General features: G+C 44.0%; 1 pseudogene across 1 annotated transcript in view; it reads left to right on the top strand.

Annotated features, from left to right (window-relative positions):
- Positions 1 to 25626, top strand: part of LOC148517817 (RING finger protein 112-like) — a 199526-nt pseudogene that overhangs the window by 156930 nt on the left and 16970 nt on the right. The window contains exon 11 of the transcript XR_015879254.1: positions 13070 to 13144. The product of XR_015879254.1 is annotated as an RING finger protein 112-like (transcript). The remainder of the gene's footprint in view (positions 1 to 13069; positions 13145 to 25626) is intronic.

Raw genomic sequence — 25626 nt, 5'->3', positions numbered from 1 at the left:
TTCCTGTGGAATGTACATAATGGAGGAGGAGTGTTTCCTGTGGAATGTATGTAATGGAGGTGGTGTGCTTCCTGTGGAATGTACATAATGGAGGATGAGTGTTTCCTGTGGAATGTACATAATGGAGGAGGAGTGTTTCCTGTGGAATGTGCATAATGGAGGAGGAGTGTTTCCTGTGGAATGTACATAATGGAGGAGTAGTGTTTCCTGTGGAATGTGCATAATGGAAGAGGAGTGTTTCCTGTGGAATGTACATAATGGAGGAGGAGTGTTTCCTGTGGAATGTACATAATGGAGGAGGAGTGTTTCCTGTGGAATGTACATAATGGAGGAGGAGGAGTGTTTCCTGTGGAATGTACATAATGGAGGAGGCGTGTTTCCTGTGGAATGTACATAATGGAGGAGGAGTGTTTCCTGTGGAATGTACATAATGGAGGAGGAGTGTTTCCTGTGGGATTTGCATAATGGAGGATGAGTGTTTCCAGTGGAATGTGCATAATGGAGGAGGAGGAGTGTTTCCTGTGGAATGTACATAATGGAGGAGGAGTGTTTCCTGTGGAATGTACATAATGGAGGAGGAGTGTTTCCTGTGGAATGTACATAATGGAGGAGGAGTGTTTCCTGTGGAATGTACATAATGGAGGAGGAGTGTTTCCTGTGGAATGTGCATAATGGAAGAGGAGTGTTTCCTGTGGAATGTACATAATGGAGGAGGAGTGTTTCCTGTGGAATGTACGTAATGGAGGAGTAGTGTTTCCTGTGGAATGTACATAATGGAGGAGGAGGAGTGTTTCCTGTGGAATGTACATAAAGGAGGAGGAGTGTTTCCTGTGGAATGTACATAATGGAGGAGGAGTGTTTCCTGTGGAATGTGCATAATGGAAGAGGAGTGTTTCCTGTGGAATGTACATAATGGAGGAGGAGTGTTTCCTGTGGAATGTACATAATGGAGGAGGAGTGTTTCCTGTGGAATGTACATAATGGAGGAGGAGTGTTTTCTGTGGAATGTACATAATGGAGGAGGAGTGTTTCCTGTGGAATGTGCATAATGGAGGAGGAGTGTTTCCTGTGGAATGTGCATAATGGAGGAGGAGTGTTTTCTTTGGAATGTACATAATGGAGGAGGAGTGTTTTCTGTGGAATGTACATAATGGAGGAGGAGTGTTTCTTGTGGAATGTACATAATGGAGGAGGAGTGTTTTCTGTGGAATGTACATAATGGAGGAGTAGTGTTTCCTGTGGAATGTACATAATGGAGAAGGAGTGTTTCCTGTGGAATGTAGATAATGGAGGAGGAGTTTTTCCTGTGGAATGTACAATATGGAGGAGGAGTGTTTCCGGTGGAATGTACATTATGGAGGAGGAGTGTTTCCTGTGGAATTTACTTAATGGAGGAGGAGTGTTTCCTGTGGAATGTACGTAATAGAGGAGGAGTGTTTCCTGTGGAATGTTTGTAATGGAGGAGGTGTGTTTCCTGTGGAATGGACGTAATGGAGGAGGAGTATTTCCTGTGGGATGTACGTAATGGATGAGGAGTGTTTCCTGTGGAATGTGCATAATGGAGGAGGAGTGTTTTCTCTGGAATGTACATAATGGAGGAGGAGTGTTTCTTGTGGAATGTACATAATGGAGGAGGAGTGTTTTCTTGGGAATGTACATAATGGAGGAGGAGTGTTTCCTCGGGAATGTACATAATGGAGGAGGAGGTTTTCCTATGGAATGTACATAATGGAGGAGGAGTGTTTCCTGTGGAATGTACATAATGGAGGAGGAGTGTTTCCTGTGGAATGTACATAATGGAGGAGGAGTGTTTCCTGTGGAATGTACATTATGGAGGAGGAGTGTTTCTATGGAATGTACATTATGGAGGAGGAGTGTTTCCTGTGGAATGTACGTAATGGAGGAGGAGTGTTTCCTCTGGAATGTACGTAATGGAGGAGGAGTGTTTCCTGTGGAATGTACGTAATGAGGAGCTGCGTTTCCTGTGGAATGTACGTAATGGAGGAGGAGTGTTTCCTGTGGAATGTACGTAATGGAGGAGGAGTGTTTCCTGTGGAATGTATGTAATGGAGGTGGTGTGTTTCATGTGGAATGTACATAATGGAGGAGGAGTGTTTCCTGTGGAATGTAGATAATAGAGGAGGAGTGTTTCCTCTGGAATGTACGTAATGGAGGAGGAGTGTTTCCTGTGGAATGTACGTAATGAGGAGGTGCGTTTCCTGTGGAATGTACGTAATGGAGGAGGAGTGTTTCCTGTGGAATGTACGTAATGGAGGAGGAGTGTTTCCTGTGGAATGTACATAAAGGAGGAGGAGGAGTGTTTCCTGTGGAATGTACATAATGGAAGATGAGTGTTTCCTGTGGAATGTACATAATGGAGGAGGAGTGTTTCCTGTGGAATGTACATAATGGAGGAGGAGTGTTTCCTGTGGAATGTAGATAAGGGAGGAGGAGTGTTTCCTGTGGAATGTAGATAATGGAGGAGGAGTGTTTCCTGTGGAATGTACATAATGGAGGAGGAGTGTTTCCTGTGAAATGTACATAATGGAGGAGGAGTGTTTCCTTTGGAATGTGCATAATGGAGGAGGAGTGTTTCCTGTGGAATGTACATAATGGAGGAGGAGTGTTTCCTGTGGAATGTATGTAATGGATGTGGTGTGTTTCCTGTGGAATGTACATAATGGAGGAGGAGTGTTTCCTGTGGAATGTATGTAATGGAGGTGGTGTGCTTCCTGTGGAATGTACATAATGGAGGATGAGTGTTTCCTGTGGAATGTACATAATGGAGGAGGAGTGTTTCCTGTGGAATGTGCATAATGGAGGAGGAGTGTTTCCTGTGGAATGTACATAATGGAGGAGTAGTGTTTCCTGTGGAATGTGCATAATGGAAGAGGAGTGTTTCCTGTGGAATGTACATAATGGAGGAGGAGTGTTTCCTGTGGAATGTACATAATGGAGGAGGAGTGTTTCCTGTGGAATGTACATAATGGAGGAGGAGGAGTGTTTCCTGTGGAATGTACATAATGGAGGAGGCGTGTTTCCTGTGGAATGTACATAATGGAGGAGGAGTGTTTCCTGTGGAATGTACATAATGGAGGAGGAGTGTTTCCTGTGGGATTTGCATAATGGAGGATGAGTGTTTCCAGTGGAATGTGCATAATGGAGGAGGAGGAGTGTTTCCTGTGGAATGTACATAATGGAGGAGGAGTGTTTCCTGTGGAATGTACATAATGGAGGAGGAGTGTTTCCTGTGGAATGTACATAATGGAGGAGGAGTGTTTCCTGTGGAATGTACATAATGGAGGAGGAGTGTTTCCTGTGGAATGTGCATAATGGAAGAGGAGTGTTTCCTGTGGAATGTACATAATGGAGGAGGAGTGTTTCCTGTGGAATGTACGTAATGGAGGAGTAGTGTTTCCTGTGGAATGTACATAATGGAGGAGGAGGAGTGTTTCCTGTGGAATGTACATAAAGGAGGAGGAGTGTTTCCTGTGGAATGTACATAATGGAGGAGGAGTGTTTCCTGTGGAATGTGCATAATGGAAGAGGAGTGTTTCCTGTGGAATGTACATAATGGAGGAGGAGTGTTTCCTGTGGAATGTACATAATGGAGGAGGAGTGTTTCCTGTGGAATGTACATAATGGAGGAGGAGGAGTGTTTCCTGTGGAATGTACATAATGGAGGAGGCGTGTTTCCTGTGGAATGTACATAATGGAGGAGGAGTGTTTCCTGTGGAATGTACATAATGGAGGAGGAGTGTTTCCTGTGGGATTTGCATAATGGAGGATGAGTGTTTCATGTGTAATGTACGTAATGTAGGAGGAGTGTTTTCTGTGGAATGTACGTAATGGAGGAGGAGTGTTTTCTGTGGAATGTACGTAATGGAGGAGGAGTGTTTCCTGTGGAATGTGCATAATGGAGGAGGAGTGTTTTCTGTGGAATGTACATAAAGGAGGAGGAGGAGTGTTTTCTGTGGAATGTACATAAAGGAGGAGGAGGAGTGTTTCCTGTGGAATGTGCATAATGGAGAAGTGTTTCCTGTGGAACGTACATAATGGAGGAGGAGTGTTTCCTGTGGAATGTACATAATGGAGGAGGAGTGTTTCCTGTGGAATGTACATAATGGAGGAGGAGTGTTTCCTGTGGAATGTACATAATGGAAGAGGAGGAGTGTTTCCTGTCTAATGTACATAATGGAGGAGGAGTGTTTCCTGTGGAATGTACATAATGGAGGAGAAGTGTTTCCTGTGGAATGTACATAATGGAGGAGGAGTGTTTCCTGTGGAATTTACATAATGGAGGAGGAGTGTTTCCTGTGGAATGTACATAATGGAGGAGGAGTGTTTCATGTGGAATATACATAATGGAGGAGGAGGAGTGTTTTCTGTGGAATGTTCATAATGGAGGAGGAGTGTTTACTGTGGAATGAACATAATGGAGGAAGAGTGTTTCCTGTGGAATGTACATAATGGAGGAGGAGTGTTTCCTGTGGAATGTACATAACGGAGGAGGAGGGTTTCCTGTGGAATGTACATAACGGAGGAGGAGGGTTTACTGTGGAATGTACATAATGGAGGAGGAGTGTTTCCTGTGGAATGTACATAATGGAGGAGGAGTGTTTTCTGTGGAATGTACATAATGGAGGAGGAGTGTTTCCTGTGGAATGTTCATAATGGGGGAGGAGTGTTTCCTGTGGAATGTACATAATGGGGGAGGAGTGTTTCCTGTGGAATGTACATAATGGAGGAGGAGTGTTTCCTGTGGAATGTACATAATGGAGGACGAGTGTTTCCTGTGGAATGTACATAATGGAGGAGGAGTGTTTCCTGTGGAATGTACATAATGGAGGAGTAGTGTTTCCTGTGGAATGTACATAATGGGGGAGGAGTGTTTCCTGTGGAATGTACGTAATGGAGGAGTGTTTCCTGTGAAAGAGAACTTTGAAGATTTTGTGCAAGTTTGAGGTGGTTCAGCCTGAACATAAAAACAGCAGAGCTATCATATATCACAGTTAAAGTATATTTATATTACCGTTTTGTTGAAGCATTGGGTTGAATAGCTTTTTTGGTGTGTGGAAAGCAGCAGCTGTGGAACACAATGTCCAGAGTCTAAAAGGTAATTTATTCAGTGCACATGAATCCTTAAAAAGTATTCGCTTACATCATATACTGTAGCAGAGTTATGTATCTGGATAAGTGGACGGCCTACACCTTGTTTTATTAAAACAACTTTTATTATTTTTGTTCCAATAACCTGGAAGCAATAGAACAAAATATGAAAAGATGGATATAATGAGTGAATCTAAGAATATATTAAATTATCTTGATTTTGGGTGTGATTCAGAAATCTACATAGATCACAAAGCCGCCACACGAAACATCAGCTAAAACAGTGGGTCTCAAACTCGGTCCTCAGGACCCCACACAGGTCACATTTCCCAGGTCACCCAGCAGGTGCACAGGTGTATTCATTACTCACTGACATTTATCCCAGGTCACCCAGCAGGTGCACAGGTGTACTCAGTACTCACTGACACATTTCCCAGGTCACCCAGCAGGAGCACAGGTGTAGTCTTTACTCACTGACACATTCCCAGGTCACCCAGCAGGTGCACAGGTGTATTCATTACTCACTGACATGTTTCCCAGGTCACCCAGCAGGTGCACAGGTGTAGTCATTACTCACTGACACATTCCCAGGTCACCCAGCAGGTGCACAAGTGTAGTTATTACTCACTGACACATTTCCAAGGTTACCCAACAGGTACACATGTGTTTTCATTACTCACTGACACATTTCCCAGGTCACCCAGTAGGTGCACAGGTTTGCTCATTACTCACTGATACATTTCCCAGGTCACCCAGCAGCTGCACAGGTGTATTCAGTACTCACTGACACATTTCCCTGGTCAACCAGCAGCTGCACAGGTGTATTCAGTACTCACTGACACATTTTCCTGGTCACCCAGCAGGTGCACAGGTGTAGTCATTACTCACTGACACATTTTAAAAGAGCCATACGTGGAGGTAAATATTTAACTTGTGATTCTGTGAGGAGACCTGGAAAACATGCACGGTTTGGAGTCCTAAGGACTGAGTCTGAGACCTTGCGATCTAAATCATTAGCATTTCTTTGCAGCAACAGGATTTGCATGTGCCTCTGAATCAGGCCAATAGCACCACATGATTAAAGCGTCTTAAGAATTAAGGATTGGATACAAGTAACATGTTCACTAAAGTCTCATATAAGAATCAGGTATATATTACTATAAAACTATAGTTATTAAAACATATGGGGTCTAGTTACTAAGCAGTGTTAGGAGACAGAGTAAAAAGTGATACGGTGCCAGCCAATCAGCTCTCAACTGTCATCTCACAGGCTGTGTTTGAAAAATTACAGTTGGAAGCTGATTGGCTGGTACCTTATCACTTTTCACTCTGTCTCCTAACACTTCTTAGTAAATAGACCCTTATGGTCACTGACAGTAATCAATATAAAATGCATAAGCTGCAAACATATAAAATCACAACAATATAAATGTTATCCTATCTCCAAGATTAGTATAAAATTGTGCTGTAGATAGGTATTATACCTGGAAGATTTCCTAATCACAGAACCTTCTCACAGTTGGGACACGTTAGATTTTTACAAATCTCTGATGTTTAGAGAGACACAGCTCTACCCTTGTCCAGATAACTTAATAGTCCCTTTGGGAGCGCTGCCTGCTGATTCTCCATCTGCTGCATGCCCTATGTTAGCATAGCATCATTTAACCACTGGGGGCGCTCTTTCATTGCAGTCTGGGTACAGTATAATTGTAGCACTAGACAGGAACTGTTATGGTTAGGGCTTATTTATGTGTTTGTAGGGAATACATACGTTTTACCGCTGGCTGCATGGCCGGCAGTTCAAATCCCGGCAGCGCCAGCCCGACGTGGAAGGAAATCCCGATCGTGGAAAAGGTAAGTATTACCTAACCTAATCTACCCCCTAACCCTAACCCTCCGTTAGGGTGCCTAACCTCCCCCCCCTGTGCCTAACTTCCCACCCCCTGTGCCTAACCCTAATCCCCTCTCTAAGTGCCTAAACCTAACCCCCCCTTTCTCTGCCATCTAAACCTAAGTCCCCCGGGGGGGTGCATAACCCTAAATTCCCCCCCGGGGGGGCCTAACCCTAACTCTCCCTCCCCCTAGCCTAAACCTAACCACTGGGGGGGTGCCTAACCCTAAGTCCCCCCTGGAACCCTAAACCTAACCCTCCCCCCCACGGATGTCTGCGCTCGCCATCCCTTAGGTTAATTAACCCTCGCCGGGATTCTTTAGTGGAGATGCCGGCGGTCGGCATAGCGACCGCCGGTATTATAAACGCATACATTTTGTAGAGAGGCAGATGGGAATGACCTATGGCTTTGTATACATTGCTTAGTTCATAGTAACAGGAAGGGAAATAAATGGAGAGCTGTGTGCGGACGATGTCACTGATTATGAAACACATTGTAGTGATATAATGTCACACAGCACATTATTATACTATATATAATCACACAGCACATTATTATACTACACATAATCAAACAGCACATTATTATACTACACATAATCACACAGCACATTATTATACTACACATAATCACACAGCACATCATTATACTACACATAATCACACAGCACATTATTGTACTACACATAATCACACAGCACATTATACTACACATAAGCACACAGCACATTATTATACTACACATAACATTATTTTACTACACATAATCACACAGCACATTATTTTACTACACATAATCACGCAGCACATTATTGTACTACACATAATCCCACAGCACATTATTATACTACACATAATCACACAGCACATTATTATACTACACATAATCACATAGCGCATTATTATACTACACTTAATCACACAGCACATCTTTATACTACACATAATCACACAGAACATTATTATACTACACATAAGCACACACCACATTATTATACTACTCATACGCACATAGCACATCACTATACTACACATAAGCACACAGCACATTATTATCCTACACATAATCCAACAGCACATTATTATACTATACATAATCACACAGCACATTATTATACTACACATAATCACACAGCACATCATTATACTACACCTAATCACACAGCACATTATTATACTATACATAATCACACAGCACATTATTATACTATACATAATCACACAGCACATTATTATACTATACATAATCACACAGCACATTATTATACTACACATAATCACACAGCGCATCATTATACTACACCTAATCACACAGCACATTATTATACTATACATAATCACACAGCACATTATTATACTACACATAATCACACAGCACATTATTATACTACACATAATCACACAGCACATCATTATACTACACCTAATCACACAGCACATTATTATACTATACATAATCACACAGCACATTATTATACTATACATAATCACACAGCACATTATTATACTATACATAATCACACAGCACATTATTATACTACACATAATCACACAGCGCATCATTATACTACACCTAATCACACAGCACATTATTATACTATACATAATCACACAGCACATTATTATACTACACATAATCACACAGCACATTATTATACTACACATAATCACACAGCACATCACTGTGCCACACATAAGCACACAGCACATTGTTATACTACACATAATCACACAGCACATTATTGTTAGAGATGAGCGGGTTTGGATCTAAGAGAACCGAACCCACCCGAACTAAGGGGATCCAAGTCGAATCCAAACTGTGGAGACTGAACAGGGAGGGTGGGTAGTTTAGGGTTGGGAGTTGTGCTGGTGCTGTCTGCTGTGTCCTGGGATGGTTCTGACCCATTCTGGGCTGGTGCTGTCACTGTGCTGTCTGCTGTGTCCATCTGGACTCTTGCTGATCCATCTGGGCTGTCTGTTGTGTCCTCCTGGGCTGGCTGGTGCTTTGCTGTCTGCTGTGTCCATCTGGACTGGTGCAGATACATCTGGGCTGGTGCTGTGTCCATCTGGGCCCAAGTTCTGGACTCTAAAAAAAAATATAGTCAAAAAATAAATGAAAGTTTATTTTATATTTTTCTGTGTGTGTGCGTGCATGTTAGGCTTAACCGCAGTACCACACAGAAACCAGCCAGCAACGCAAGTAGTGCTACAGCCCAGTCATGCTAAAAAATATAAAATCAATCAAAGTGTCTTTTATATTTTTCTGCGTGTGTGCGTGCATGTTAGGCTTAACCGCAGTACCACACAGAAACACGCCAGCTACGCAAGTAGTGCTACAGCCCAGTCGTGCTAAAAAAATATAAAATCAATCAAAGTGTCTTTTATATTTTTGTGTGTGTGTGTGCGCTAAGGATTATGAAGATGTTGGTGATGAGGATGTTGAGGCCGAGGATGTCCTTTGTGTAAGTAAGGCAACAGCTGTTGCCCATGTATTGAAAAAGCCAAAGCCCATTGTTGTCATGCCGGGACAAGAGACAAAATATCCACTTCTCATGTGTGGAATTATGTCAACCCCGATCCTGACAACAGTTGTCAAGCCATATGTGCCTGTTGCCATGCAAAAGTGAGTAGAGGGAGGGACCTAAACCACCTAGGAACCTCTTCCTTGTTACATCACTTGGAGCGGATTCATCAAATATCAAAGTGTATGTCGCCAAGTTCCAAAACTCAAAATGTAACATATCCAGTGTCACCTACCTGCTCTCTCTCTGCGAGATCCAAGTGCCTTCATTCAACACCAACACCTGCATCATCAACATCCTCATTCGTCATCAGGAGTAGTCCTGCTGTATCCAATGTTGGTATTCGAAGCATGATTGACTCCTCTCCTATCCGTGATTCCTCAGAAGGATCCTTGATGACTGTGTTGCTGCTGCTGTTGCTGTGAGTGGATCTTCATCCCAGAAGGGGACCAGGAGGAAGACTACTTGTAGCGTATCCTCCAAAAAACAATTAACTGTTAAACAATCGTTTTCAAGGGCAAACAAGTATGACAGCAATCACACAGTTGCACAGCTGTTTACTGATGCTTCCAGTATCCGCCATTACTGCAGTGGTTTTTCAACAGTTAATTCAGGTCCTGTATCCTTGCTACCAGATCCCTTCTAGATTCCACTTAGCTAGAAGAGCAATTTCAAATCTGTACAAGGACATTAAAAAAAACCTTATTAATGTCCTCAGAAATGCTGTTGTACCCATTGTCCACTTGACCACTGATATGTTGACAAGTGGGACAGGGCAAACTAAGGATTACATGACTGTGACAGCCCACTGGGTAGGTGTATTGCCTACAACAGTAACAGCAGCAACATCTACCAAAAGACAGCTGATACAGAGGCAGGCTACTCTTTGTATAACTGGTTTCACTAAGAGGCATACCGCTGAGAACCTCTTAGAAAAACTTAGGGAAATCATCGCTAAATGGCTTACCCCACTTGGACTCTCCTCGGGATTTGTGAGTTTGGACAATGCCACCAATATTGTGAGAGCATTACATCTGGGCAAATTCCAAAACATCCCATGATTTGCTCATACAATTCATTTGGTGGTGCAACATTTTTTAAAAACTGACACGGTCGCGCAGGAGATGCTCTCAGTGGCTGCAAAATATCTGGACATTTTAGACATTTGGCGACCGCTTGTCGAAGATTGCATGACCAGCAGGTACTGTTAAATTTGCCTTTCCATCAGTTGAAGCAAAAGGTAGTAACATGGTGGAATTCTACCCTCTATATGCTTCAGTGGATGGAGGAACAGCAAAAGGCCATCCAGGCCTATACAATGGACTATGACATAGGCCGTGGAGGGGGAATGCACCTTACTCAAGCGCAGTGGAGAATAATTTCCATGTTGTGCAAGGTTCTCAAAACCTTTGAACTTGCCACACTTGAAGTTAGTTCAGACACTGCCAGCTTGAGTCAGGTCATTCCCCTCATCAGACTTTTGCAAAAACAGCTGGAGAAACTGAAGGAAGAGGTGAAATGGAGCGATTGTGCAAAGTATGTCGGACTGGTGGATCAAGCCCTTGATTTACTTCACCAGGATCCAAGAGTCATCAATGTATTGAAATCTGAAAAATATATTTTGGCGACCATTCAGGATCCTAGGTTTCTACCTTGTGAGTTTTTTTCCAACAGACAAAAATGTAAAACTGTGCAAAGAGATGTTGGTAAAAAAAATTGTCTGCTGAAGCCGCACGTGAAATGCCATTATCTCCTTCAGTTTCTGCAGCTGCCAGGAAAAGACTCAATTTTCCTTACAGAATGCCTGCTGGTCATGCAGATCAGTCACCAAAAAATGACATCTGGTCAGACCTGAGAGAACTTCCTACTAGTGACATGTCTTCTACCGTGACATTGTGTGATACGGTCTCCATTCACAGAATGGTGGAGGACTATTTCAGAGATAACATCCTAATAGGCATGTCAGACACTCCCTTTCAGTACTGGCAAGAAAAATAGGCAATTTGGAATCCCATAAACAAACTGGCTTTGCATTATTTAAGTTGCCCATCCTCAAGTGTGTACTCTGAAAGAGTTTTCAGTGCAGCTGGCAACCTTGTCAGTGACCAGCGTAGCAGGTTACTTCCTCAGAATGTGGAAAAGATGATGTTCATTAAAATGAATTACAAATTCCATGAGGAAGACCTCTACCAACTATTACATAAAAAAATTACAGAGGCACCTGTAATGGTGGATCCCAACGGGGACGAATTAATATTGTGAGAAGAAGAGGATGTACACACTGATGGGGATGACGAGGACAAGGATGATGACAACTTGTAATGTAAAGCCAGTTTGTGCATGGGATAATTTTCATTTCCATATCCAATGTACATTGGCAGCTTGTTTTATGGGGGTCCAAACAAACCAATCATTTCAGCCACAATTGGCAGTCCTTGTTGCTGAAATGATTGGTTTGTTAAACTGTCCTGTTGCGTATACAACATAAGGGTGGGTGGGAGGGCCCAAGCACTATTCCATCTTGCACCAATTTCCATTCCATTACGTGCTGATTGGGGCATTGCTGCCTGACATTTTAAATTAATGTTATGGTTGGTTTTGGAACCAATTATTTATATTTAAATTAATGTATTATCAATTTAACAGCCAGGGGCTGTACCAATGAATTGTTTTTATTAATTATTCAGCCAGGGGCTGCACCCAATGAACTGTTTTTTAATTCATTTATTATCAATTTTACAGCAAGGGACTGCGCAAATGAATTTCTTTTTATTAATTATTCAGCCAGGGGCTGCACCCAATTAATTGTTTTTTACTTTTTTAATTAAATTATTATTAATTTTTCAGCCCAGAGCTCCACCAATGAATTGTTTTTTAATTAATTTATTATCAATTTAATAGTCAGGGGCGGAACCAACTATCAACTATCAATTCTTCAATCCTCAAGGGTATCCCAACCATCATCTTTGCACAGTCCTCAACTCTATTAATAATTATATCAATCAGTTTTGAGCCAGCAAGGTGGATGCAACCTTTTGGCCCTATAACTAGATGAAAAAATCAATATTGTGAGCTGTGAGGTGGTCAAAATTGACTGGAAACAAGTGGAAATAAATGTTATTGAGGTTACTAATACTGTAGGAACAAAAAAAGGCCATTTTTTTGTGATTTTAGCTGTTTTTTTTAATTTTTAAGAAAAAATCCATATTCAAAACCAAAACACAAAAACAAAACATGAAGGTGAGGTTTTGGCAAAACCAATCCAGATCCAGAACCAGGGGAGATCTAGATCCAAAACAAAAACATGGGGGTCGGCTAACATCTCTAATTATTATACTACACATAATCACACAGCACATTATTATACTACACATAATCACACAACACATTATTGTCCTAAACATAATCACACAGCACATTATTATACCACACATGAGCACACATCACATTATTATACTACACATAATCACACAGCACCTTATTCAATACATCTAATCATCTTCCTGATGTCATGTCTGATCATCTGTACTATATGTTGTCTCTCCAGATACATGATTTATTGGAAAATGAAAAGAACAAGAATAATATCATAAAAGAATTCCAGGATTTCATGAAAAAGGAGGTAAAGGAGCTGCAATAATATATATACAATAAAATACAGTATACACTCCTCTGAACTCGCCCCTCATCCTAGGTGGCTTCTATATCCAACTAATGATGCTACTAACCCTGCTGTCTCCAAACTTCTCACCCTCTCTTCCTTGTTTGGTCTCTCTCAATGTATCACTTCCCCCTCCCACAACACTGGTCTCATCTTTACTCTGTGCTGTCTCTGGGCTTCATTCAGAGACGCTCGTAAGTGGCCGCTCATTCGTTCCGAGCGATGTTCGCACATCTGCGCATGCATACGGATTGTAATACGCATGCGCGAACCAGTCAGTGCGGCCGAAAATCGTGAGCTCGCTAAATAGCGAATGCCTGCTATTTTCAGTGACAGGAGGAGGCGTATGTGGGTGGTAACAGGGGAAGGTGCTTGAAAACGGGGAGTGGAGATCAGAACGCAGGCGTGTCTATAGGTCAAAACGGGCGTTTTATGGGTGTGCATAATAAATACAGCAGCGTCATTGACCACGTCACTTGGTTGTTTTATAGTCAGAAATGCTCGCAAGATTGCGGTAGGAAACACCAACCACAAGAATAGCGAGCAGTTCATACGCAGTTCGATGTACTCGATTAATCTAATAAATAGTGGACATGACGTATGATGCGAGCAGCCAGGGGGTGTTTTTTTCAAAATTACGACCGCATGTTTTGTTCGCTCCTTCAGACATAGAGGCGTGAACAGACCGCAAAGAGCGAACGGTTAATTTACATAGCCACCCCCTTTTTCTGAACGAGCGAGCGCAAATAGCGTCCTGCTCTGAATCAGACCCTCTGTCTTCAACAACTCCCACCTGGCTCTCTCTGGCCACCTCATCTCCCCCAGCATTTCCCATCCCTCTACCCCTCCTAAGTATTCTCTTTGTAGACAGAACATCGACACATTTCATCACTCCAGTTTCTCCTCCTCCTTGGTCTTGCTTTTCTTCCCCATGTCTATCCTCTCCTGCCCTGACCAGGCTGTCTACATCTGTAAGCATGCCCTCACCTCTGCCCTTGAATCTACTTCCATTTCTGCCACTACTGTATCTCCTCCTGTATCTATGACTTCTCCCTTTCTAAGTAGTCCTACTTTACATTTCTCATTCATCTTGTGTAAATAGTCACCTCCTGCTGCCTTCTCTGATCTGCTGCTGCATGCAAGGAAGCAGCATCGGATAATTTGTGTGAACATTGGACATCTGAGTAACCCACAGGATATTCAGGATGTTCGGGTAACTCATGTTGCTGAAGCCGGCATGCCCCTCTTTTCTGGTATGCTGCCTGCCCATCACCGCCCCCCAATGCCAGCAGTGTGTCTGTCATACCCCTGTTTTCTGGTATGCTGCCTGCCTGTCACTGCCCCCAAATACCATCAGTGTGTCAGTCATGGTACAGCTTTTGGGGCACTGCTGCGAGCAACATTGCAGCCACGGATCTACACATGCACCATGCAGCTTCTGAGCAGATCTTATAACATTGGAGATGTACTGTATGTAATCCATCTGGTTTATGTACATCCCTGAATCAGGCCCATTGTTCAGAATCAACTGGTTCACCGTCTTGTTCTCTGCTCACTCACTCCCTACTTGCCTGTTGCTCTTTCATCAGGACAGGACCATCCTTCGAACTCTTTGTGGTTTCCTTCCCAAGGTGGTCTCTTGTTTCCACCTTAATAAGGAAATTGTAGTTCCGACCTTCCAATTACCAGACCTCTCAGCAGGTGAGGCCTCCTTGATTGTGGTCCGTGGTCTGAGGATCTACATGGACCGTACTAGTTCCACCAGAAAAACAGATTTCCTCTTTGTCCTATATGGATTCTATAAGGAGGGCTGGCCAGCTAACAAACAGACTCTGGCCAGATGACTTTGCATTACTATTCCACAGGTGCAGGCTGGCCTTCCTGTTCCGGATACCATGTCTGCTCATTCTACTCTCTCTGTGGCTCCCTCGTGGGATGTCTGACATGGCACGTCTGCTGAACAACTATGTAAGGCGGCCACGTGGTCTTCTGTCCACACTTTTCTGAGGTTCTATACCTTTGATACATTTGCCTCTCAGGATGCTTCCTTTGGATGCCAGATTCTCCTCTCAGCTCAGAAGCTTTCTCACCCTTGAACAACTGCTTTGGGACATCCCCAATGTCTTCCTGTGGAGCCCTATGGACTCTGAAATAGAAACGGAGAGTTATGATAAAACTTACCCTTGGTTAACTCTCCTTCTTCAAAGTTCATAGGGTCGATAGGGCACCCACCTTGACACACCTGGCTTCAATGGGTTTCTTCTCTTGGTCACTTGTTTCCATCTCTGCATGAGAGTGTGATTCCTCAGTGTACCAGTCATTCTTCTCTACTATCCTTATCCTGCCTTGGGCTTGTTGAAAAGACTGATTTGCCTTCAGGCTGTGGGTGAAGTATAGGGGGGAAGGACCGGAGCATCCTAGGACAGAAAAAGCTTTGCTGTTGGTGTCCACTCCTCAAAGTACCACCTACACCCCAATGTCTCCCTGTGGGCCCTATGGACTTTGATGAAAGAGAGTTAATAAGGGTAAGTTTTACCATAATTCTCCTTTTATGTTATGATATAGCACAGAGTTGAACCACTGTAAAGACGGAGCTGTGTTATGAGAAAGGACAGGACATTGTCAGACTCAGATAAACCAGTCCTTCTGTAGCTATGATAGTGTGAAACTGAAAAAAAGTGGAGGTGATTCAAAGTCCTATGGTATTGCTATCGGCGCTTCTACCATGGTAGCAGCTGTGATAGCACTATTATGGTAATGTAGCAGAAAACATCACCCCTCCTGCATGCATTACTGATCCGAGCTGCATCCATGGACTCAGCATCGGAACATCTGCTTGATCCTATGCCGCCTTCAGTGACTATGGGGTCACTCAAGCCAGTGAACGCAGCTGCTCAAGCAAGGCCAGGATACCAACGTCAGCCGATGGAGATCCTGGCCTTTCCCCCCCAGCTGCGGTAACATGCCTCCATTTGCTCCCTCCTAAATGACAGCAGACTATCAATCACTGATGCTGAGCGAACATACAGGACCCATACTGCACAAGTGCCGTATGGGTCTTGCGCTGGCAAGGACCAGTACAATTGGGTTAGCACACATCTCTGAATTAGACCCAGTGTATGTGGCTCTCCATAAAGAAAGTGTAACTGATGTTATGGAATATTAAATAAATCATTTGAACTTCTAGTTGCAATGCAAACAGTGTAAAATTGGAATTAGGCTGAGAGAAGGGACAGGAGTGATAATTAGATACCACCTGTCAGATACAGATAAGCCAACATCTCCGTGGATTTAACAGTATTTAGTTGAATGAGGGCCATGAGCAATGATCGCAGCCACGTATTCACCACTGCAATTGGGTAAGGGTACGTACGGCATTCGCAGTGAGCATAGAGAGACCTCCGATGTTGATTGACAAGAAGTGCCATTTGTGGGTGGTGACAGGGGCGAGTGGTTGGCTGAATGCAGGCGTGCCAGTGTGTTGGGATGCCTGCATTGGGGGTGTGCATAAATTAGCCACTGTGATTGCATAAGCAGCCTGGTTTCCCTCTGCGTGCAAGAAATTTAGCAACTCCTGCAGCAGGATCATGTCAACCACAAGTGTGTGTGGCTCCGATGTTACTTGATGTTACCGATGTTTTTGCAGCCTTGCACATCAGTACGGTCATGAGCGGAGGGTAAGGGGGTGTCTGGTTCATTGTGCTGTGATTGCCATGCGGATACATTTATTAGCATATTCTCACAGCGGACGGGTGCGTGTGATTGCAGACTTGCGATCCGTGCTGAATCAGGCCCTGAAACTGTACAGTGTATGAGCAACCTCCAAGAGTGTGTTCTTTTAAAACAATACAGCCATTGATATATTGATTAAGTTGTCTAAACACAAAGCTGATTATGGGAATGCTGTATGCTGTATGCTCCCTTGAGAACGCAGCTAATTGGGAGAGGAATACACAGTACCATATACAAACCACTTACTGAATTGCTTGAATAAACTATATGTTAAAAAACTGTTTCATATGACAGGCTGCAGAATGATAGTATCATTAACCAAGCTACTTGTTTAAAAAATGAATCATTAACGTACCTCTGGGAATGTAGCTAATTGGGAGAAGGAAATTCAATGTGCAGCAACGTAACTACTTTAATCATGGAACTGCTTGAGAGATGTACATTTTGAAACATCGTGTACAATATTTTCTTTTATTATTGATACATTATATCCAAGGCTTTTCTTTAGCAGCTTAATCCAATACTTAATACTGCACTATACATAATTTACATAACTTAATCATTTCCCAAATGAGAGCAACACACTGTTTTTGTGAATACAGACATAGCCATGCTCATCTATCCTCGTTATGGTGTATAGTGTGATAACCTAGTCGCACTGTGCCTGCTTGCCGGGCGGCATATTCCGGGGGAGCTTTGAGGTGTAGTATGGTGTATGTAGTTGCCAGCGAGTGTAATACTAGTGTACCGCTATGCAGTAGACATTATATTGTACATATTACAGGGCAGCGATTTTATTTACAATGTCAATAGCAGGCTCAGCATGTGGCAGCATTGAATAGAAGTGAATGTTAGTGGGGGATGGTTTGGAGCCATACAATTACTGTAACTCAGTGAGGTTGAATAAAAATGCGTGATGCTGGGGGGAGGTGGTGAAGGGACTTGGGTGGCCATACATACAGATACAGCCCTATGTGGTGTACAATACAATGTCTACTGCATAGCGGTTTAGCATAAAATGCAGCTACAGGTGGCATACAGTAGCATAGAAATGCCACGTGGTGGGAAGTTTAGGGCAATGTATTCAGGGCCAAATTCAGACCCGCTCGCGAGCGCAGGATGCTCGCAAGTGGGTTGATGGTGCCCTAATGCGCATGCACACAACAGAGGGAGCTCCGTCGTGCACATGCGCGAGACCCACATAGCGACAGCCAAGCTGTCGCTATGGGTCTCGCACCAAAGGGGGCATGCTGTCGATGGTGATTGACAGCACGCCCACTTTGGTGGGCGTGCCGGGGGGGTTGATGCCCAGATGGAGGCGTTCCCAGGCCTTTCTGTCTGGAGCCGGCCCCACTGACATAACTAGTGATGTCAGTGGGAGTGCTTTTGGCTCTGATAGAGCCAAAAGCACTCCTGGGCGTGCAGCAGCGAGACCATACCGCATGGTCTCGTCGCAAGCCCGATGGTCGCGATGGTCTTGACCATCGCGACCATCATCATGGTAGCTCGCATAAGCTGTGGGTGGTAATCCACAGCTATGCGAGCATCCAAGAGGCCGCTCCATTTTTAGGTAGGAGGGCCCTGATTCAGAGCGAGCGCTCTGGGCAGAGCGTCCGGCTCTGAATCAGGCCCTCAGTTCAGTAGACTTGGATAAGAATAGTGAAATTGTATTGCTCAGTCTTTATGCAATGCAGGATGTGTGCGTCTTCTGGTCAACTGTAGCTGTATGTATTTGTATAAATGACAGAACTCTCACACACCAAGTAATTTATTTTTAATCCTGTAGTGAAGATTTTAAAAAATAAATAAATAAATAGTCAGGTCTCGTACCCAGGACGCCCACTCTGTACACAAAAGCGACCTTAGCGAGAACTGAACCCTTGGGAAAGGGTACAGTATGGCAATCATCGACGATACCACAAGTTTCCATTAATGGAGCAATCACCACTCAGGAGTGATGCTATGTAATTCTGTCAATTCTCTTGCACCTTAGCTTGCCAACATGCACTGTTTTATGGAGCGACTAGGCTGCTTGTATGGTGTGATAACCAGGCCCGCCAAGAGCCGGGGCGGGCCCGGGTAACAGGGGGCGTGGCCTAATCTCGTAGGGCATTGCCACGCCCCCTTCCCCAAAAAAAACGTTTTGCATTTCTGCATGCTGGGGAGGGGGGGGGCGCTCTGAGCCCCCTCAGCCCTGCTGAAAGCTAGGGGGGGCGCGATAAGTGTGATCGCTCCCCCCACACAGGCATAGGAGGCTGCTGCTCAGCACATGCTGTGTGCTGGGCTACTGGGAGCAGGGGAGGGGGGTGGCATCGGACCCGGGCCCCTCAGGAAGCCCAGGCCCGGGTAATCTGTACCCGCTCCCCTCCCCTCTCGGCGCCCCTGGTGATAACAGCAACGATGAGCGTGGCTACATCTGTATGATTTCTATTGAAATATTTGCATAAACTAACTTGAATAGAGGGACTGTTAGTACATAATACTGTATAACATACATAATAGCAGCAACAGATTTTATAAATAATTCCAAAAAAAAACCCAGTTCTTCATAATTTTTTTGCACAAATTCTAAAAACAATTTTAATATTTCACATACATATTAGGCTCCCAATTTATTTGTAATAAATATTAATAAAGATAAAAAAATAACATATGATACATTTGTGTCTCAAGTGCACCTGCAGTGTTGTTAATTAGTAAAATACAGTACGATTTATTTATTTATTAACAGTTTATTTTATAGCGTAGCATATTCAGTTTGCTTTACAATTGGAAACAACATTAATAAAAGAAAACTGGGTAGTAACAGATAGAAATAAAGGTAAGAGGGCCCTGCTCACAAGCTTACAATCTATGGTGAAATAGGCATTGATACTCAAGGATAGGTGCTACATATTGCAGATTGGTCCAGCCAGATTGCAGAGCTTCTTGTTGAGCTGTATGATCCAGTCACACAGGAAATTTGGCCTAGGATCAGGAGGATGTGAAAGAGAAGAAAGAGAAAATATACGAGGTTATGTTTGGTCTGTAAAGAAGGATGTAATTATATAGGGAAGCTATGAAGGTTATGTGGGTGGTTCTGGAATCTGATAATAATATAAGGTTCACATAACTGGTATGGGGTTACAAACTACTGCTGGGTACACACTGACAGATATATTGATCAGCCAATATATCTGGTTGCCATCCACCAGTGTGCACCAGGGTGTACACATTGTAGAGCGGCCGCTGATTGGCTCCGTCTCCTGACAGTTCCCATCTGGGCTGTTCAGTGAGTCAGGAGCCGGAGCCAATCAGCGGCCACTCTACAATTAGCGCCCGCTGATTGGATGGTGGCTCCTGAATCACTGTCAGTCAGGAGCAGGTTAGCGCTGTAGGTGGTCACACACATACAGCGCTAACCTTAGTAAATGGTTCGGCTGTCCATTTTATTTTTGCAAAGACCCCCCCCCCGGGCGGAAGGACTCTATTCCTGCTTCACTCCCTGGACTGCTTTTAAACACTTCTTAGGACCAATAGGTTTTCTCTGACCAATCCGGAGTGGTTTGAGGAGTTACCATTTGTGGTGTCACATCTTGTTGTGCCTGCTGTGTTTTAAAGCCGGATGGGTTGTTTTCCACTTTTTACTGTGTTGGAATAAATTGAATATTTTCTATCTACCCCATGTCATGGCCAGGGTTTCTCGGCATGGTGGTCACCGGGTATTACCTGTGTGGTCATTGTGGCAAGGGATCTCTGGCAGTGGTGCTGGTGTTTGGCGAGGGGCATTGGCTGCACGTTGTTCTGTGCTGGCACATTGTCACTGAGGCCTGGTGCTGTGTCTGTTCTGTTTGGCATGGGTGCCGCCATTTTACCTCAGGTCATGTGATTCAAGCTGTCCAATCCTGGTGGGTCATGTGCTCTTTCCAGCCAGTCACAGCGTGTCACCTGGTATTTAGGAGGGTCCAGAGCCTTCATTCATTGCCAGTGCAAAGTGTTTCTCAGCTGCAGCTGAGAGAGAGTACCTGTGCCTTACCGGTCTGCCTGGAAGCACTACTAGCCTGTTACCTTGCCTGCTCCAAACCTGCTGGACTCACCCTGCACCCTCCATTTACCTTTCCCCTGCCTGAGTACCTGAACCTGCTGTTTCCCTGCACCTTGCCTCACACTCTAACTCCAGCTGGACTTCATTCCCTCTGCCTGCACTTCATTACAGCTCACCAAACCTGCATACTGAACATTTCCTGCCTGTCACTATCTGGACATTCTCCCATTTGCTTCACCACAGTTATCAAGTGCACTTTAGTGCTAAACCTGGACTTTTTCTTTTGCCATTCCCATGTCTGCTAAATCACTTATTAAAAACTCCACCTTTTTATTTAAATCTGCTCCTGTCACCGCCCCGGGTCTACAACATACCCAAACCTTCACACCCCATGGTGGTCTCTCCCTGGTCTTCTAAAGATACCTTTACAAGAGGATTTATTGGATGGTCGATGTGAGTATGGTACGCAGATCCATAAAGATACCTTGATAAGCATTTCGATGCCTACTTTATTAGTAAGTGGGGTAGATCCCTTTTCAAGTTCTTAATGTGACATAGGAATTCTATTTCACTCATTAATTACAAAAAATTGGAAAGTACATCACAGAAACTACACATTGCTGTTTTTTCTTTTCCTTTTTCTTCCATCATACCCCCCCTCGTCTGACACTATGAGGACTCGCCAATGAGACATTCTATGGAACTATCTACGGGAAGGATCGGTATCATTTTGACCTCTTTGTGATATATATTGTTACCTCCATTGGTATCCCTTGGTATTTAGCGCCTATATCTGAGTATTTCATTTGTTTTTTCTTTTGCTTCTACAATGATCTCTTTAGACCAATATCGCAGGTAAACAAACCCATCAAGTTTATCTCAAGGGACATTGATGTCTGACTAAGAGCCCAGGCAAGCTCATTTATAGACAAAGACATTTCAGTGCAAAAATGGGACACAGAAAGGTTTAGCATGCATAGACATAATATTGGGTAGGCACTTCACCTTTAGTGGTTCACATTGCACAAGAGTAGAGATGTGCACCAAGCCATTTTTGCTGGTTTTGGCTTTAATTTTTTTGTCTGGTTTTTGTTTTGCCAAAACGCTGTGACTGGTTTTGTATTTTTTACAAAAATTTACAAAAAAAGCTAAAATCACATAATTTGGGCCTTTTTGTTCTTAGAGTATTATTAACCTCAATAACATTAATTTCCAGTGATTTCCACTCAATTTTGACCACCTCACAGCTCATAATATTGTTCACCAACAAAAACCAAAGGCTGGCTGGCTAAACTAAGTAACCAACAGAGCAGCAGCATAAACACGCTGCAGTTATTTCTGTTTAAAAATATTTTTCAAATTAGTAATGTGATCAGCCTTTTTGTTGAACCAACCATAAAAACACCATTCCATACCTGCGGGTTGGATACAGTCGAGGTTACATCGGAAATTGGAATACAGTGTGGGTCGGATACAGTGCGGTTTAGATACAATGCTTGTCACATACAGTATGGGTCACAATGCCTGGAGGTGTCAACAGTGGGGGTGGCAGCAGTGTCCTCAGTGCAGGAGTGCCGGCAGTGTCCTCAGTTCAGGATTGCCAGCAGTGTTCTGAGTGCAGGGTTCCAGGTGGTGTTGGCAGTGCGGGGGTTCCAGTGGTGTCTCAGTGCAGGGTTGATGGGATGTTGGCAGTGCTGGGCTGCCAGCACTGTGGGTGGTGGTGTCCTTGGTGCAGTGGGGGCCTAAATCTTACTTCCAATTGCCTTTTTGAAGACTATGGGGAAGCTCTGATTGACTGGGAGCCATGACAGGCGGCTCTTACAGCCAATCAGCGGTCAGCCCATAGATTTGAATGGGACTTTTGAAATTGGCACCTGAGCCAAAAATGTGAGATACAACAGTGGGATCTCAAGGTTTTGACTCAGAGAGGTATCCAGGGTAGACAGAGAGATCCGAGCTGCAGCTTGAATCGACTCAGATCCCCGAAGTTCTGAGTGGTTCAGATTCCAAGGAATCCGAAGCGCACATCTTTACACACGAGTGCCCTGTAATTACAGACGTTTGTACATTCTGCAATCGTAATCACCCAGCAAAGGAGTAAAGGGATGCCAAGCACAGAAAGTTCCTGGAGTGTCTGTCTCTAGCTAAAGCAAAAAGTCCAGTGAATATGACAGGGATCCTGGAGTGGCTTGCTAGGTATCCCACGGAGTTTGTACAACATGTCGCTAAGTGGTACACATCAGTAAGTACCGGTCACTATGTTACCTTAGAAAGTGGTGTGTAGAACTCACACAGGGATAACATGCTTTAGAAATGAGTAGTGGTACTTGAGCAGTGGTATATGAAATCATGCTTGAACTAAATGTCACAGCTCAGAAAGAGGTATCTTTGAATTACAAACTGACTGTGTTTTGTGCAGCACACTTGCGGCAATGTCAGCACTGCTGTGGCACTAGGAGTTTGTACAACATGTCGCTAATCAGTACACATCAGTAATTACCATTCATTGCTGCACTGTAGCAGTGGGTGCTGGGTTGATTGTGTAAATGTGTGTAAAAAATAGAATCAATAATATTGTCTTGACTGGAGAACTAGAGGGCCCTGCAATCTTCCCCAGCATGCTGGTACTTGGAGAAGCACAAGTACTTGCAAGTGGGGCATTAAGGATTCGCTGGTACCTCTAGTTCACCTGCAAAATAAATTTTAAAATCACCATAAGACACACACAAAATTGTATATAAACATATATGCACACTTACATTCACACTCACGCATACTCACCTATAATCGGTCTAGCCAATCATGTCCACTTGTCTTGTAGCATCCACATAACCTGTAAAAAAAAATACTCACCTATCCCTTGTTCCTGTCCTCTTCTGTCGTTGTAAGCATCCAGCATGTTCGACAAATAGAAAAATGCATTAACCCGAGTCCATGGAAATGTAAGGACAGTACCTTGCAAAGAGGGATCACTGCATTTCCTATATACATGCTTTGGCTTAACATTCATTGGCTGAGAGAGGTGGGCTTCTGCCTTTTTGATCCAATGAGCGGTTCCCACCATTGACATTGACTACACATTTACACAATGAAGCTGACTCCAACCATCCAGGGGTGCTGTTTACAGCCCCAGGCTATCAGCCCAGGCCTGCGGTGCCCTGGGAATGGGTAACCCCTTTATTGGGAGGGTTCCCACCTCCCCAGGGATCTCCGGCCTTGGCTAACTAGTCGTTAGGTATAATACTTTGGCCGGTATACCTGATGAAAGGGTTTCCGCTGCTGTGGCATTATACCCCACTAGAAAGAGTCCGGTGCTTGTTCTTAAAATACAGGGGACTCCTACAAATTTTTCCCGTTTTTTTTAGAACTAAGACAGGCTCAACAGAGCCCAGGGATGGTTATGCTTTTGGGGGGATGATGCACGTAATCTTTTTATTTTAACTGTTTACTTTTTTAACACACAGAAACATACACAGATCTCATGGATTTAAGCATGTTTCTGTGTAAAGGTGCGTATCCACTTAGCAACTGTTAAACGATTGCAAAGTTATGACATTGTAATCATGCATTCGTTTCATAGTCTGATGTGCCTACATTGAACATTCAGTCATTCAGTGTAAGCACATCAATCATCCCCGAACACGGGCAACCTGACGACGTTGTCAGGTTGACCAGCATGTTCAGGAGATGATAGATGTCAAAACGACCAGCGGCCGAGGGCATCGCTGGTAATTTTTTACATTAAAATGCTAGTTTTGTACCTGATTTGCAAACGATTGAATGATAACGATGTTGTTATTGTTCACTAGCCTGGTAAAATTGGGTAGTGGATACGCACCTTAACTTGGACCTCTTCATACTAGACTCACTATCATGAAGCAGGTCTGTTTCTCTCAAGTTTTCAGACAGTACCAGTAATAGTTAAATACTTGCATGCTACTATATTGCCCGGCTTGAATGCTCACAATGGCAAAACATTTGGTTGCGTGTTTTCTAATTGTGATTTTCGGGCAGTGGCGTAACTTCATCCCAGGTGCCTGGAGGCAAGATAAATGTTGGTGCCCCCCCTCCCCCAAATTAAAATGTACCACCCCCCAGCACCTATGCCAGCCCCAGCTGCCTCCGCACCCTATGCAGTTCCCTCAGTAGTGGTCCCCCTGTGCAGTGCACTCTGTAGAGGTCCCCCTATGCAGTGCCCCCCAGTAATGGTTCCCCTATGCAGTACCTCCAGTAGTGGTCCCCCTTTGTAGTGCTCCCAGTAGTAAGGCCCTGTAGTGCTCCCAGTAGTTAGCCCCCTGTAGTAAGCCCCCTGTAGTAAGCCCCCTGTAATGGCCCCTGTAGTAAGCCCTCTGTAATGCCCCCAGTAGTAAGCCCCAGTTATGCGCCCTGTAGTGAGCCCCCAGTAATGCCCCATGTAGTGACCCCCCAGTAATGCCCTATGTAGTGAGCCCCCAGTAATGCCCTATGTAGTGAGCCCCCTCCACGCATGCACGCACACACACAAAAAAAATACTTACCTTAAACCCCGCTCCAGTACTGCTGCCGTCCGTCCCCGGCGCCCGCTCCTCAGAACTATGGGAGTAACATCATGAATTCACCCCCATAGTGCAATGTGGGACCTGGAAGACAGAGCTCAGGAGTGAGCTCCATTCCTCCGGCTACCGCCGGGGGGGAAAGAAGGAGCCGG

The sequence above is a fragment of the Taudactylus pleione genome, unplaced genomic scaffold (assembly GCF_031769625.1).
Source record: "Taudactylus pleione unplaced genomic scaffold, aTauple2 ptg000209l, whole genome shotgun sequence".
NCBI lineage: Eukaryota > Metazoa > Chordata > Amphibia > Anura > Myobatrachidae > Taudactylus > Taudactylus pleione.
The sequence above is the reverse complement of the archived record's forward strand: the minus strand, read 5'-3'. Positions and strand labels throughout refer to the sequence as shown.